General features: G+C 42.3%; 1 protein-coding gene and 1 non-coding gene across 4 annotated transcripts in view; both read left to right on the top strand.

Moving 5' to 3' along the window:
- LOC137627825 (annexin B9-like) overlaps positions 1 to 17,757 on the top strand; it is a 236,275-nt gene that overhangs the window by 75,901 nt on the left and 142,617 nt on the right. The gene's annotated exons all lie outside the window — the stretch shown is intronic.
- On the top strand, positions 8,481 to 8,686 carry LOC137627987 (small nucleolar RNA U3). Its single transcript, XR_011041294.1, has one exon. It is a non-coding gene; the product is annotated as a small nucleolar RNA U3 (small nucleolar RNA).

Raw genomic sequence — 17,757 nt, 5'->3', positions numbered from 1 at the left:
GGAGGGCCAATACTCACGGACACGCAACTTGCAGTTGCAGCCATTTTGGTGGCACCGTTCATTAGGTGGCACATAGAGTCTGTCAGTATCTCTCCTCGCCGATGGCATGGTGTAAGGATAATGGTATAAGGTGCATCGTCTGCTGGATGGGTTATATCCAGAAAACTTTGTCTGGTCTTACACTCCTTAGAGAAGGGGATACGTGCTACAGTGACGGAGGTGCAGTCAGAGCATCTACATCTTAAAAGGTGATGGGCCATTCCTTGGTCATGCTCAGGCCCAAAACCAACATGGCTGTTTAGTTCATCTGTGTAGCAGCAGTATCTTTGGCATTGATCGCACCTGCAATCAGAGGTGGTGGGTTGGTACAGTGCCCTGCAGTGGCGAATCCAATCTAGATATAGTTCCCATGCGAAGTCATTTAGCTGGAGACAGGCCTTGGCCATGATGACAGTGAAATCCTGGCCAATTTCAGAAAATCCTGGCACAAGGTAGGGGAACCTGGTGTCCTCTGTGCCGGGTAAGCAGTGTTCTTGAGCAGGGTTGGTTGGTTGGTATAGATATCCCTGGCATTTCGCCTGGACGGTGGCTCTTAGACTAGGTCATAGCCCCCAACAGGTGGAGCCCTGACCTTACGATCGGTTCTGCAAGTTCCTGGCTCACAAGAAACTTTTCTATTTCAAATATTAGCTCCGCCCAGAGCTGTTTTACAAAACAGTCAATCAGTTTGGCCAACAGCAAGTCCAAAAACAACCGGCTCACCGCCTGGACCTACAGTGGGATCAGCTCTTTGAGCATAACTGCAAGTAGGGAGGTGCGGCCGCTCAGCACCAAGAGAATGACCGCCAGGAGGACCAGGAAACGAGGTCCATACTGGAACCGAAGTGAAAAGTTTTAGTGGTAAGTAAAAGTGGTGACAGTATTAAGTCCCAGTAAGTAGAAGAGACTGGGAGAGGAGAGAATGAACTTAGGTAGTAGAGAAAAGGAGCAGTTTAAAGCATAGTTGCTTATCCCTGCTCAAAGGGGGTTGTTACTAGAGGAGAGAGGAGGGATTAGATTATGTTGGAGGGGTTCTGAACAAGGGATTAGACTTTAACTACAAGCTGTAGGATCAAGGAGATTAGCTTTTCAACAGGTAAAGACTCGACTTGGGAGATGAGGGAGGAAACTGAAGGGTCAGGAGGAGGAATCTGTGTAGGATTGGGAACACTTACTTACTTACCAAGTAACTAAAGGCAGCCCGTAAGAGAATTATATTTTTATAGGGTGGCCTCCCAGAGGAGGCCGGAGTACAGCAACGTTCAATAGACAAGGGTAGGTTTTATGAGTTGCTGAAATTTCAAAATAGGGTCGATATTTACTTTACAAGAGGAGGGATATAACGCAATGGCGTGTAAGTGAGGGAAGTGACCCGGAGGAGACACTCCTCTTTAGGTCCACGAAAAGAAAGGTTAACAGACAGAGTCTGTCAGTAGGAGAGAAATTATAATAGTAGCGAGTCCCAGATAGTAGAAAAAGTAGGTTTAAGGAAATAAGCTTATCCCCGCTCACTGGTTGGCAACTGGAACTGTCGGGGTAACTCCATGAAGTTGGGGATCTTGGCGAGGGACAGGACTCTGGTGAGGATTTTGAAGGTTAAAGGAATGAGGTTTTCCAAGGGTAGTGACTTAACTTGTTGAGTGAGGAGTTAGGTTGGGTTGAAGGGTATAGGTTGTGGGAGAGGTGCTGCTTGCAGCTGGTTAGCTGGTTCAGGCACAGTGACAGTAGGCAGTTGCCGTTATCTCCCGTGGCGAGGAGGTCGCTGGTCCTTGGGCAGCTGAGTTATAGTTGCTTTTGGTTGTTTGGGCTTAGAAGTGCTCTTTATAATAGCTATCCTCTTTAGTTGCTCAGCAGTGCCTGTTCCAGGCATGGTAAGGCCTGGAGCAGTTGGGGTACTCGGGCTTTGTTATTTTCCGTCCTTGTGTGCCTTGGTGCACACTTCTGTGCTGTGGCACTGGCTGCAGGCTTCACAGATGATGGAGCCTTTGCACTCTTCCTTGTGATGGCGATATCGCTGGAAGCCGTAGCATCTGAGGGGCTCAGGCGTGTATTCCTCGATTGGGAAAGTCCCCCAGACTCCTAGATCCAGTGAGGAAGGCATTGGTTATCAATGTTGCTGCAAGATGTAGCAATGGATATGGGGTATCTGGTTATTACTGCTTTCCTCTGGATCAAGGCAAGGTCGAGCAGTGTCAAAGCAGGCTCCTCCTGGAGAGATCTAACAGTTTCTTGGTCCTTTGAGAAGATTATAAGGTCTCGTTTCCTTTTTGGTCTTGCTGTGAGTTTCATACCAGGCTTTGCAGCCATGGCAGCAACTGTGGCGTAGGAGAAGGAGCTGTCGGTCTGGTGGAGCTTGAACTTTGGTAGTGTTTTCTTGGCTTCATTGTTGGGAGCTAGGATGCTGGCGGCAATGGCAAAGTCTTCTTGCAGGAGTTTGGTAAGGCAGACAGTGCAGTTACAGTCCATTGGATGGTTTCCCAGAGGGACTGCCTGGGTCTCAGCAGGATCAATTTCCATGGCTGTGGAAGTCTCAGGCACCGAGGTTGGATGAGTAACTGCAGCTGCATCTGTCTGCTGTGGAGTTGTAGGAGCTGGCGAGGATTGAGGTGTACTTTCAGTCCTCTGAGTCGTTATAGATGATGACTGGGGTGAAAGAGGCACTGGAAAAGGGCGTTCAGTGCTCTTCCTTCGTTTGGGGGGGGGGGGTTGTGTATCCCGTTCCCTGGTGGCTTTCAAGGTCCTGAAGTGCTTCAAGACCTTGTCAGAGGCGATTTTGCACTCTTGGCAGCTGCATCTCATTGTTTGAGTTGGAAGTTTCTTGTCAGAAACATCAGTTGTTCTGAGGCCTACTGTGCTAAATAGTTTCACTCTTCTTTGTTGGTAGGCATTGCAGCTGTCACAGTCACAAGAGGGATCGTTGTAACGGTCCCTACAGTGGCGTTCTCCTTCGGGATAAAAGTACCATGCCCAGTGTCTGAGGTAGAATACTTTCATGGTGACGAAACTTGACGATCAGCACACTGAAATTTTCAGTTGCGCAGATTATAGAGAGAGAGAGAGAGAGAGAGAGAGAGAGAGAGAGAGAGCTCAGCTGAGACTGTATTTGGAAACAGGGTTGATGACTGGGTTAGGATTGGTGACAGGGATGGGATCAACTGAAGCAGGATCAGTGGGAGGATGACGAGGAGGCCTGGAACGTGGAGCCCTTTGGGGCTGCAGTGGCTGCTGCGGTGCTTCTGCTGTAGAGGTAAGTAGAGCTGCCTGTGGTGTTGATAATCTTCTGAGAAACTCTGGACACTTCTTATTCCAGGCGTGAGGGGTCCATCACAGTTTGGACACTTGGCATGTGTTTTTTATCTATTTTTTTGCGCATCTATGCATACTTGGGGAGCGTGACGGCGGCTGCAGACTCCACAGACTGCTGGGCTTCTGCAGTCCTCCTTTTGGTGGAAGCCCTGACAATTGAAGCAGCGCAATGGGTCACTCCTATAGTTCTTTGTGGGAAAAGATCCCCACAGTCCAAGGTCCTGTGTTGGTGGGATAGGGCCAATGAAAGTGACAGTGATATTTCTGGCAGGCTGCTTGTGGCTGCCCAAACGTCTCTCAGCATGGGCGACTTGACTGCAGTCAGTTATGGACAGTGGCATGTTGACTGGGTAATTGGTGACAATCTCTTTTCTCAATTTCTGGGCAGGATCGAGGTAGATCAAAGAGACTTCAGTGTGTGGAAGGGTGTCGCTATCCTGATCCTTTGTGGTGAAGATTATGTCACAGTTCAAGTTGGCTCTTGCAGAGATTTTTAGTTGTAAATTTGAGGGTGCAATGGCTGCTACTGCTGCATAGGTGGGTGAACCTTCCACTGCAGACAGCTTGAATTTCTGTGGATGTGCTGGAACTATAGGGGTAGGACAAAGTTCTGGAGTCAGCTCATCAGTTGTGGTAGATGTGGCAGGCGTTTCCTGAGATTCTGGAGCAGGTTCAGCAGTTGGAGTAGGGATAGCAATGGCTTCTGTTGGTACAGGGGCAGGGTCTCCAGATGGAAGGCGTGTAGCAGTGGATTCAGCACCGATGGAAGGCGTGTAGCAGTGGATTCAGCACCGATGGAAGGCGTGTAGCAGTGGATTCAGCAAGTAGCTGTGTAAGACACTGCGTACAGTTGCAGTCTTGCTGATGAGTTCCAGCCAGTGCATGAGAGATGAGGTCCATGGGAGGATCTTTTGCCTCTATTTTTGAAGTGCAAGCAGGTAGGGCGGCAGTGGTGGTAGTGGCAGCTGATTCCACTGTTGATCCACTCTTCTGTTTCTTTGCAGGAGGTGTCTTCACTTGGTTGGAACAGGGATCTGGAGTAGGAGGAATGTCCATTGCTGGTTCATTCTTTTTCTTTCTCACAGGCTTCTTCTGTGGAGGGGGGGGGGGTGAGGTTGTGAGGGACTTGATTAGGCCGTCCTCTGCCAGGTAAGGTCATCAAACAGTCCGGATCATAATCAGCATCTGGATCTGGTAACAGGGGCCATCTAGGTGGCCTGCCCAGTCTTCAGCATTCTTTGTAGAACTCCTGGGGGGGGTGGAAGTGAGATATTTCAATGTCATAGTTCCTTGGAGGGAGTGCCCTCTTATACAAAGGAGGCTCCCTGTTTCTCCTAGTGACCAGTTGGTACGGAGCATCGTGAAAAAGGTTGCAGTCATCATAAATTCACCATATCATGTGATTGACACAGACCCAGTCAAGTGTCCAGCCAAACAAAGGTACCAGCTTGAGGGCATGGAATATAAGAGTCTGCCTGTGGTCGAAGTAGGACTGACAATCCCTGCATGGTTTCCTGTTTGGGTGACAGAAGGTTTGACAGGACTGGTGTTCCTTGCTGTAGCAGAACCAACAAATGAAGGTTCTGCTATACCCACTCATGGCAGACTCTTTTCGGTGTCACAGCCAAAAATTTCAGCCAGTTTCCAGTTCGGTGTCACAACCGAAAATTACAGTTGTTTCCAGTTCGGTGTTAGTGCCGAAAATTACCGCCAGCATGCTAGCAGGGGACCTGGGTATCCCCTGAGCCGAGTGAATGGTGTCCTCTGTGCGGGGTAAACAGATTTTTGAGCGGGAGTGTAATCTTCTCAGTCTGGGAGCTGAGGTGAGATTGATAAGCAGAGATGCTTGCTTGCTTGCTTACATGCTTAGATTGTCCAGCTAGTAACAATATAGCTGGACACGGGCTCTTGCGTTGGCAGCCTGTCTCTGGGATTGGAGTATTTAGCATGTACTTGGTCGAAACCTTTATTTGTTTTATAGCACAGATTATGGATCTTTGTTAGCACGGCAGCAACAGTCTCTCATGTCTGGTCCTGTAGCCGCCCAGCTCATTGAACTTAGCTGCACGTGCGACCGCTCAGCCCCTTGAGCATAGTCGCATAAGTTTAGCCACTCTGGCTTTGCAACTGCTCAGCACCGTGAGCGTGGTTGCAAGTGTGGTCGCTCAGCACCAAGAGCATGACCATGTGTGGACCAAGAAACAGGACCACTTGGAGCCGAAGTGAAAGATTTTAGTGGTAGGTAAAAGTGTTGATAGCAGTAAGTCCCAGTAAGTAGGAGAAACTGGGAGAGGAGAGAAGAATTTTTAGTAATAGAGTATAGTGGCAGTTCAAAGCATAGATGCTTAACCTTGCCCCAGGGGGAGTGGGGGGTGGAATGAGGGAACGAAGGTCTTGGGAGTCAAGGACTTTGATTACGAGTTGTAGTATCAAGGGGATCAGCTCATGCAAAGGTAAGGATGTAACTTGGGCGATGATGGAGGGGATTGACGTAGGGGAGGTAGGATTCTGACTGGAATTGAAGACAGGTTCTGGTATGACAGCTGGTGTTGGAGCTGGAGCCGGCTTCCGAGGAGGTCTCTGTCGTGGTTTCCTCTGCGGCTTCGGTTCCTCTGTAGGAGTAGTCTCACCAATGGGGTTGGAGATTTGCTGTGGTTTCAGTCTTCTGAGAAACTCTGGGCACCTTTTGTTCCAGGCATGGTGTGGTTTGGAACAATTGGGGCATTTTGACTGGGTTTCTCGTCCTTCATTGTGGGCATCAATGCAGGTCTGTGTTGGATGGGACCCACTGCAGACCCCGCAGACAGCACGGCTTTTGCAGTCGGCCTTGTGGTGACCAAACCGTTGGCAATTAAAGCAACGGAGTGGTTCCTTTTCCAGGTCTCTGATGGGAAAGGTTCCCCACAAGCTTAAGTCCAGGTTAGGTAGAATGGGACCAATGAAGGTAACAGTGACTTCTTTGGTGGGTGCCTTGCCTCTGCCCAGCTTCCTCTTGGCCTGGGCAACGTTGTGGCACTCTTCGATGAGGAAGACTGGCAGTCTAGTCGGATAGTTGTAGACCACCGCTTTCCTCTGTTTCTTGGTGGGATCCAGGAAGGTAAGGGTTGTTTCCTTGTAGAGCTGCTTGGCGGTGTCTTGATCCTTTGGGGGTGATAATGATATCACCCTTTAAGTTGGGTCTGACTGAGAAGTTGAGGCCAGGTTTGGCAGCCGCCATGGCGGCTACTGCGGCGTATGTAGGAGTTTCTCCGGTGGCAGAGAGCTTGAATTTGGGCAGCCGGGTTTGTGCTGTTGTGATTGCGGCCAGTGGGTTGTCAATGGCTTCTTGCAGGAGTTGCGACAGGCATTCTGTGCACTTGCAGTTGTCCACATGTGGGGCTGCTTGTTCAGATGTCAGGTGATGACCAGAGAGAGCGATCCTCTCAGTAGTATGTGTGGCACTGGTGACATGGTTTCCAGTCTTTGAGGCAGAAGTACTGGCAGTGTACATGCCGAGACTCATAACAAACCCAACAACTGAATGTTTAGTTGTAGGCGCTCATCTGAAAGTCGACAGTCAAAGGCAGAGCTGAAAATTTCAGCCAGCCAGAAGACTGGACTTCGAGCTGTAATTCTCAGCTAGTTGAAAATTCCAGCCAGCCAAAAGACTGGACTTCGAGCTGTAATTTCCAGCTAGCTGAAAATTTCAGCCAGCCAGAAGACTTGACTTCGAGTTGTAATTCTCTGCTAGCTTGAAATCCCAGGTAGCTAAGACGGTCCATGGGCGGCACTAACCTCGTTGAAAGCTGAGCTGGTAGGTCCATTTTGCTCGGGTGTTGGACAGCTTGATATTTCCATCCCACGAATAGGGATAAGATTTTACACTTATAACTGCTCCTTACTGTCCTACTGATACTTCTAACTCCTATTCCAGTACCTTCTACGCACTGGTACGTGTTGCTGTGAAACTTTTTCTACAAGTAAAACTCTTCTCTTTGATTCCATGAGCAACCTGGTTTTTGGGGTGCAGGCAGCTCTCTTTGCCACAGAAAATGACACCCTTGCAGTCACGCTCTTTTAGCCGAGTGACTGCGCCTGCCTTGCTGCTTCCTGTTCATAAGAACAAAAATGGACATCTTTGCAGTCCTGCCCTTTGGGCTAAGCGACTGTACAACAGCACACTTTTTGTGTAACTCTTGCTTAATCGGCTATGTCAACTCAAACTTCCCTTTTGGGGCTTTATGAGGTTCCCTATTTGGAGTCAAAGCTCTGGCCTATCGGGACAAGCACACACTGCTTCGGGGCTTGTTAAAAATGATAAACAATACTACTCACTGTTAACTGAATCATGAATATCATTATTTTGACAGCAAAAACCTTCTTTCAGATTGGCATTAGTATTCTGATACGGGCTCTTGATATGTTTGCACCCTTGTAGATAAAAGTCTACAACAGCCAATTAATATTCAAGAACTATGGCTTTAAGAAAGCTGACTTGTCCAGTTTCTTGATTCCTTCAAAATAAAATGTCAGATCAGCCAAATATACAAAATATTACTTAGCTATTATGCAATAGATATTGATTTTTGCTCATAAGTATATTCTTAATCTATAGCCTTTGTTGTCAAGACCACGTGAGTCCCACATTTTGAGGAATACGATGCAAAGCAAGGAAAAACTCGACAGGCTCAATGTTTCTTTTCATTGTATAATTTACGGGCTGCCAATTCAAGAGCCTGTGCTTTACCGTTGTTTTTTGGGCAATCTAACAGGCAAGCGATGAAACTGTCTTATAGAAAAAATTACAATTTGGTAATGGGATTAGAGTTTCTTTCAGAAACAATATTTGACTTTTTATAATATACTTTCATCCTATTATTTTGTTTAAGCACATCAGAAATTTTTTTTTCTTTTGTTAGATTTATGTATTCACTTAATTTTCTGAGTAAAGTTATTAAGATGAGTTTTTGTGTCATTTGTTACTCTTTCTTAAAAGTTTACATTTATAATTTTATGCAAAAACATTTCGTCAATACTACTAGATTTTAAATCTCTTTAATATTTCACAAAGCGATAGATATTATCATAAATTTGCTTAATCATGATGAGAGCCAGCATCCTGTGTGGTGAGGTGTGGAAATTGGGAAGCTGAAGGTATGATCATACTACATAGGATCAATTCTATAGTGTGATTGACGAGTTTAAGTCCAAAACTCGGAACGAGTTCAACCACGATGACGAGGTTGAGTGTCGTCCTCTGAGCGGGAAGCGGCTCTTGAGTATTTACTTACTCCTGAGCATTGAAGACCGTTCCCTCATGGGCTCGCCCTTGAGTGGAGGAGGACGTCACAGGCTGAGTGGTTGAGCTCCAATCCACTATGGATCCTGTGGTTTTCTTTAAAATTCCCTTAATGGGATAAAAAGTTCTCTAATCAAGTTCCTATGAAGGAAAGTTAAGCTTTTTAAATATGAAGTGTTACCATGTCCATAGATTTATCTTTCAGATACATATTCTAGTTAACTGGTACCTGAAGTTGCTCATTAATACAAACAAGGTTCTTTTTGTGGTAGGCTACAGATTTTAGCTCATTAGGTTGGCTAACCTTTTTAGCTGGATGTGGGCTCTTGCTATCATTGTATCCCACAAGTTTTGCTTAAAGTGGAAGGATATTTTGTTTTTATATGATAAATATATCTTTACTTGTTTACTTGTTTTGGGTTTAAATCCAACCCTCCACTGAAGTCGAGTGAACTACTTCTCGGGCGGGTCCATATTAATCATCTAGCGAAACATTTTCATTATAACTTATACAATTCTTTGATTGTAGCATCTTCCAAATCATATGATCTTGTGAAAAGTAATGTCTTTAGTTTCTTCTTAAATTCAATTGCTCCCTTTAGGTCCTTCATTTCAGTTGGCAGTTTATTATAGTGTCTAGGCGCACAGTAGCTAAAAGCCCTTTCACCAAATTTACTATTTGTTCTTGGTTCAGATAGCCTATGTTTGTCACTCATGTGTCTTGTGTTAACATTTGTTCCTAGTTCTAGTTTATTCAGGCATTCTTTTAGATATTTTGGTTCATTTTGGTTATGTATCTTAAACGTTAGTAAGAGTAGCTTGTATTCAATTCTCGCTTTTACCGGTAGCCAGTGTAACTTAATTAGTGCAGGGGTAATTCTTTCCCTATTGTGTAGTCCTTTTATTAATCTGGCGGCTCTGTTTTGTACTCTCTGAATTTTCTTCAGCTGATAATTTGGTAAGCCATAGAACAGTGAGTTGTAGTAATCAATTCTTGAAAATATGTGGTGATAAATGAGTATGGCAATAGATTTTTCATCTAAGTATTTACTAATAAATGCTATGTTTCTAATATGATAGTTACAATTTCTTACCATGTTATTTATATGTTCGTTCATTGTCAGTCTATTATCCATGATTACTCCAAGATTCCTGACAGATTTCTTTAGGTCAATGATCGATTGACCTATTTCAATTCTTTGGAAGCATTCGACTCTTTTTATATCTTTTTCATTTCCAAAAATAATACATTCACTTTTGTCTTCATTGAGCTTGAGCTTTTTTGTTAACATCCAAGCCTTAATGTCATTCATTATTTCATGTATCTTTCTTTTAGCTTCATCGACTGATTCTATTGGGAAATAGAATTGTGTATCATCAGCGTATATTTTAAACTTAACTCTGTGAGTTTCAAGTATATTTGCCAGTTCAATCGTGTAAATTTCAAACAGGAGAGGACCTAGTACACTGCCTTGAGGCACCCCTTTGGTTAGTTTTCTTGTCTCAGATTCAACATTTGATATTACTACTATAACTTTGCGCTTTTCAAGATAACTCACAAACCAGTCGTGTGCTCGTTCTACGATGCCCACAGCTTTAAGGTCTTCCATCAGATATGTATGTTCTACAGTATCAAATGCTGCACTTAGATCAAGCATTACAAGAATGCAACATTTGCCATTTGTTATAATTTCTGTTATGTCATTTTTTATCGCTAATATTGTTGTTTCTGTGGAGTAATTTTCTCTGTATGCAGATTGATCATCAGGTATGACATTAGATTTTTTCAGATATTTCCAGGTTTGTTCGTGTACAGCAGTTTCAATAATTTTCGAAAAATATGACAGATTTGATATTGGCCTATATGAACTTAAATTGTCTGCATCACCTTTTCCTCTATACACAGGCTTGATACACGCAACTTTTTCACAATCAGGGAAAACTGCCTGTGTTAGACTCATATTTACCATGTTTCGGTAGGTCTCTTGTAGTCTAGTAAAATTTTCTGCATCTTTTACATCATTAATTGGAAATGGATCATTTCCGCAGTAGGTTTTTTTACTTTCTTTATTATTCTCATATAATCACTCTGACTTAACTCTTTGAATACCCTTAGCTTATTTACACCTGTTGCTGATGTATTCCTTTGCTCTGTTGTGCTGATGTTGTGAAAACTGGAGCAGATTTGATTTATTTTTTCCTCAAAATAGTTAATAAAACCATTTGCTAGGCATTTAGGATCATTAGTTATATCGGGCAACACTATTTCTGTCTTTAGACCTAATAGTTTCTTTAGGTTCTTATGTATTTTCCTTGGGTCATTTTCATTGCACACTTTTTTTATAATAGGCCTTTTTTTTTAACTAAGATAAGGTAATTGTAGCGATTTCTAGCTGCTTTGTAATGTTGCCAGTTTTCATTATTTTTATTTCTTTTCCATTTATCCTCCATTTTTCTTTTTCTTTTTTTCTCTTCGTGTAATTCATTATCAAACCAGTTCGATTTTTCTTTAATTGTGATTATTTTTGTTATTTCCGGGCACCTATTATTATAATTAGTTGCAAGTATAGTTTTACTTCTATCAGTAATGCAGTTTATACAGGATTGTCCCTCTACAAGGGTGTGATTCTCTTCACAGTTACAGACTGGTGTTATCTCTTTTATATCCTCTAGGCTTTGTTCAATGAACTCTTTTGGATCAAAGTTAGTCTTAATTCTGTATGTGATTTCCTTCTGTATTGCATTATTTTTTCTAACGTCTATTTCAAAAGACATCAACTTATGCATTGGGGATATAGAGCAGTCAGGTTCAATCTCCATATTTAGTATGATGATGTTGTTTTTGTTTACTATAACTAGATCTAGTATATGATTAGACTGAGCTGTTGGTTCAGACACTATGTTTTCAAGGTCGTGGTTGTCAATCAATTCTCTAAATTCATTGACATATGGGTCTACTCTGTTATCGAGATGTAGGTTGAAATCACCACATATAACTATATTTCGATTGTCATTCAATGTATCTAGTAAGTTATTAAATTCATCTAGAAACATTCTTTTGCTTTTGCACGGTGGTCTATAGAGTATAACTATTTGTAGATTTACATTTCGAGATAAAATTTTAATATTCATATATTCAAATGAATTAACTATGAGATGATTTCTTACTGTAACTTTGTATGATTTCTTTATTAAGATTCCAATGCCACCACCTCTTTTGTTTTCTCTTGGTTCATGATAAAAGTTATAAGATTTAGGTGTCATTTCATTTATTTTCGATCTGTCACTCACATTACCACTCAACCAAGTTTCAGTTAATAAGCAAATATCCACATCTTGATCACTTACGACTTCCTTAATGATATGAGTTTTGTTGCCAATGGATTGTATATTTATTAGATTACATAATATTTTCTTAATCGAAGCCATGGTCAGTATTGTTTCTGGCTCTTATTATTTCTTGCTTATAAACTTCACAGTTTACTTTGTCATAGGATTTATGTTCTGTGTCATCATAGTTCTTTCTCACACAATTTATGCATTTAACTTCAACAACATTGCAATGACCTGCTTTATGTTCTCTCGCGCACTTGGGGCACGACTGTTTATTCTTGCAATTTACTGCACTATGCCCAAATTCCTGGCATTTGTAACACTGGTAGGGCATGTAATGATCGTAAACATTACATATTCTATATGTGGTACTAAGTTTATCTCCATTTTCATAGATTGCTTTACGTATCTTAGGTGTACATTTTATAATATAGTGTTTATGTTTATCCATTCTTGAATTTTCTTGCATTATGATAGTCAGATCATCGTTTTCTACAATGTGTCTATTTAGCCACTGGTTCTTAAGCTTCAGACTTTGAATAATATCATCATCTTCTGGTACATTAGTAAGTTTTATCTTCGGTTTAAGTTTTCCTTTTTCAGTAACAGTGATCTTGTTTACATTACCTTGTTCCAATTCTGATTTTGCCTGCTCCAGGTTCTGTTTATCTGCAAATTTTATGATCAGGTGGCCATCTTTTGTTTCAGCAGTACTTTCAGCTTGGGCTTTTAATTTGGTCATAATTGTTTTCTTATTATTAACTGCTGACACCTCATCAGTTGATTTTACAATCAATGTTTTCTTTGATTTCAGCCTTTCAGCATATGTGCCAGTTAGATGCTTCCTATCTATGTCATCTTCATTCCTTTTCTTTTCATTTTTTAATTCTTTCATTTCATTTCTTAATTCATGCATCTCATCTCTTGTTTCTTGCAATTTATTTCTCATTTCTGTCATGCTATCCTTCATTTCTTCTATTTTATTCATCAAGACCTGAACCAAATGATGGGACATTACGACTTCTTCATCCAATACTTTTCTTTGTATGTTTGCTACATCCTCATTGAACTTATCAGTGCAATCTCTACATATGTAATAAATATGTTCATTACATAATAGTCTTCTGCCAGCTTGTGATAAATTTTCTATTAATCCAGAACATTCGTTTTCAATATGATACCATTTTTGACATCTATTACAACAAATTCCCTCATTGGCAACGACAGTCTTGCAGTGCTCACATAGTTCAGTGTCATCAGATTCCACGGTGGCCAACGATCCATTCGCTGATTCATCATTTCTTCCACAGGCGCCTTCCTCCATGTTGTCACTATCATATACTGGTGTATTCTTCATTATCTGTAGAAATTCATTTGTTTCATCTTCAACTGATTTTCCTGTTTCAGTCTTTTCATGAGGTTTCCTTCTAATTTTCTTAATGGCTCCTAACATTTTCGTAGTTTACACTATATCTAAGTCCAAATGGGTCAGGAAAACCATAATTGGTAACTCTTACCTGTGTCCTAGTTGTAATCAACTATTAATATGTAATTTTGCACTATTTAGTACTCCAATGACGCTGATTCCAGTTTACATAACTTAATGATGTCAGAAATTATTAACTTAACGATTTTCACTTTTCACTTGCCACTATTGTTGTTAAATTTCAACAGAGCACTTCTTCAGCACGTCCTCACTCCACACCCTTGTTTATATATACGGTATATCTATCTATCTATCTATATATATATATATATATATATATATATATATATATATATATATACATATACATATTTGTGTATATATATGTGCATCTATACATATTTATGTATATATATATATATATATATATATATATATATATATATATATATATATATATATATATACATAGACACACACACACACACACATATATATATATATATATATATATATATATATATATATATATATATATATATATATATATATACATACACACACACACACACACACATATATATATATATATATATATATATATATATATATATACATATATATATATATATATATATATATATATACATGCATATATATACACATGCATATATATATATATATATATATATATATATATATATATATATATAAAAGATCTATATCCCTGTTCCACTATGGATCCTGTGGTTTTCTTTAAAATTCCTTTAATACGATAATAAGATCTTTAATCAATCCATTGTAAATAAAAGTTAAGGTTTAAAGGTTCCTCATAAATGGAGAAGATAAGGGACCGTGACTTTGCCCTTTCATGCATGACAATGCCCTAAATACTGGCCATATATACATATGGTCAGTGCTTAAGCCCCCTTTCCACCCAAATTAGGACCAAGGTCGGCCAGGTAATGGCTGCTTGTGACTCGGCAGATAGACCTATAGGCTCCCCCAAGCTCCCCATCCTTAGCTGATAAGGATGGTGAGGTTGTAGTGACCAAAGGAAATAACGAGTTTGAGCGAGACTCAAACCCCAGTCTGGTGATCACACGACAAGGATATTAACACAGGCCACCTCAGCATTCACCAATCAGTTTGTATATATTTATTTTCCAACTAAGCATTTTCTAGTTGATTGGTTTGTTCGATTGCCGGCATAACAGCTGATCGGGAGGCTCTCTGGCTCAAGGCCACAGCCCAAGGTACACACAGTGTTCTCTCAGTTTAGCAGCTGTTCCACACCAGGAGCAGAGCTGTTGTTGTCAATTTTTTTATTATAATAACTGAACTCCTTAAGAACAGACTGGGAATCTTTTGCTGACATCACAAGTAAGCCGTAGAACTTGGAACGGAGGAACAGATGCTCAACCCTAAGAAGGTGACTGCATGGACGAAAAAACCCGACCTCCCATCGAACAGAAAGAGAATTTTTATTGGCATAGAAAATTTTATAGTGGCAATTTCCAGTGAGTAGAATGGATGCGGAGAGTGTACAATGCAGGGAGGGAGACCCAGCCAAAGTCCCCCAACTGTGCCCAGCCTCATCACACCTGTAACAGGAGATGCACTGAGTGTCTAAAAAAGTTAGGCATTAGTGACCATCCCATCTACCACAGCAAAGAAAGCACCGACACAGCAACCAAAACCTCAAAGATACCACGTCCAAGACCACCTTAGCAACCAAGCACTGTTCCCGATCCAGTCACCGTTCTGGTGCTAGACACTGCCATCACTTCAGCCACTTATCCTGCTCACTACCCCATTGCTCCAGCATCAACACCTTGCCCAAATCCTTCTCCGACCCCTCCCTCCATCCTTTTTTTCCACAATTTTGATACCTTGTCCTTGCAAGACCTGATCCTCATCACCATTCACCTAGTCACCTGGGTTTTATCCCTTCTCAACATTCCTGATCTCAGTCAAACCTTATGTCAAATCTTCCCCCACCTCCAACCAAGTCCACCGCCTCACCCACCCCTCAAGCGGAGATAAGTCCTTATATTTAAAATTGCTTGTTTTATTCTACTAATCATCCTTCTCTCCAAGTCTCTCCTTCTCACTGGGACTTGGTTCTAGATCACTTCTCTACCACTAAAACTCTTCCTTCCAGCTTCTGAACTGGTCTGATTTTGGGAGTGGTCACAGGGTGAGCCACATACCCACCGTAGCTCTTGGGTTAAACAAAATACTAACACTCTTTGGGCAGAGCAATGGAAATGGTCTATGGGCAGAGCAAGAGTCACTCAACGAGTGCAGTCATTCTTAAAAATCACTGTGACACAAAGCTGTAAGGGCAAAGCTATAAGAACACTTGATGTTCTCATTCATTGGCCACCTGCGGGCTAGGACATATGGTAAAAAAAAGCCCCTGTCCAGACAAAACTTCCAGGGAGTCTATACAACAACAACTGCACTATATTTATGATGGGCGGCACTCAATGTCAAATACTAGTCTGAGACCAAGTTTCTGTGCCTTTAATAAACTTATGAAGAAAGGTGGTCTCTATGTACTGGTGCGTGCGTGCGTGCAGATTGACTGCTCGTACGTCGGTCGATGGCTCCTTGACTCTTGTCATTCAGCCACCAAGGTGTGCAGACTTGACCTTGTGGTCAGAGTCTTGCAAGATCCCTGCTCACGAGAAACTTGTTACCTAGAATAATTTTAAAAGAAAAAAAAATAATAAAAAAAGTAAAACCACGCACTGGAAAATCAGCTGGCCCAATAGCATACACAACAACAGGCACTCAGACATACAGTTGCTAAGCCCCGAGAGCATAATTGTAGTAAGGGAGGTGCAGCTGCTCAGCCCCAAAAGCATGACCGCTAGGAGGAGCAATCGGGCCCATACTGGAACTGAAATGAAAAGTTTTAGTGGTAAATAAAAGTGATGATAGTAGCAAGTCCCAGCGAGTTGGAGAGACTGGGGGAGGAGAGAAGGATCTTTAGTAGGAAAGAAAATGAGCAGTTTTAAGCATAGCTGCTTATCCTTGCTTTAGGGGGGGGGGGGTCGAGAGTTACTATTGGAGAAAGGAGGGATTGAGTAATGTTGGAGGGAGTCTGAACAAGGGAGCAGACTTTAGCTACAAGCTGAAAAATCAAGAGAATCAGCTTCTCAGGGGGCAAGGACTCCAGTTGGGAGATAAGGGTGGAGGTTGAAGGGGAAGGAGAAGGAATGTGGCTAGGATTAGTAATAGTAATGGTGACTGGGGTAGGATCGGTGGCAGGTGTAAGGACAGTGGCAGGCCTAGGAGTGACTGGGTCAGGGTCAGTGGATGGAAGCCGTGGAGGCCTGGAACGCGGAGCCCTTTGGGGCTTTGGTGGCTGCTGTGGTGCTGCTGCTGTAGAGGTAGATGGGATAGTCTGTATTGCTGCTAATCTCTTGAAAAGCTCCGGACACCACCTGTTTCAGGTATGGTGAGATCGAGCACAATTGGGCATTTAGTGTGGATCTCCGACCCATTCTTCTGGGTGTCGATGCAGTGTTGTGTGGAATGCCGGTGTCTGCAGACTCCACAGACCGTGGCTGCTCTGCAGTCCTCCTTGTGGTGGCGGAAACATTGGCAGTTGTAGCTGTGTAATGGGTCACTCTCAAAGTCCTTTTTGGGGAAGGATCCCCATAGTCCAAGGTCAATTGATTTTGGGACTTGTCCAATGAAGGTGATGGTGACTCTCCTGGTGGGCTGCTTGTTGCTGCCCAGGTGATGTTCAGCATTGGCAACATTGTTGCAATCTGTGATGAAGGACAGTGTCATCTTGGTGGGAAAGTTGCTGAACACTGCCCTCCTCAATCTCTTGGCAGGATCCAGACTCCTCTGAAGAAGCTTGGAGCTATTCTGGTCCTTCAGGGTGATAATGTGACGGGCCGAGAGAAGGTTGTGAACTCAAAGGTTAATTTATTAAAGAACACGCTCCTTTACATACAACCTCAAGGCAACAGGAAATTTTATGTTCAAAAGACAGACAATGTTACATAGGGGAAACGCAGACATGTTATTCTGGTTCTTTTTAGTTCGAGGGAAGAGCGAAGATACAAGCATAATATATACAAAAGGAATTATGTACGATCGTGTGACACACGGTTGGGACATGGCTCCCCCCCTAAAAATGACTTACTGTACATGTTAAATAGGGCGCCCTGATCTAGAGAGGCGAACTGTAGGCTGGTCATCGGGCAGAAGATAAGCAGGTTTTACACGATCAATGGAGACCCAGTCTTCTTTGCCACGAATGTTTAATAGGAATGCTTTCGGACTGCGGCGGATCAAAAGGAAAGGGCCTGTGTAAGGGGGCGTTAGCGGTGGCTTGCTAGTGTCGTTGCAC

The sequence above is a fragment of the Palaemon carinicauda genome, chromosome 35 (assembly GCF_036898095.1).
Source record: "Palaemon carinicauda isolate YSFRI2023 chromosome 35, ASM3689809v2, whole genome shotgun sequence".
Classification (NCBI taxonomy): Eukaryota; Metazoa; Arthropoda; class Malacostraca; order Decapoda; family Palaemonidae; genus Palaemon; species Palaemon carinicauda.
This window is presented reverse-complemented; position numbering and strand designations above follow the sequence as displayed.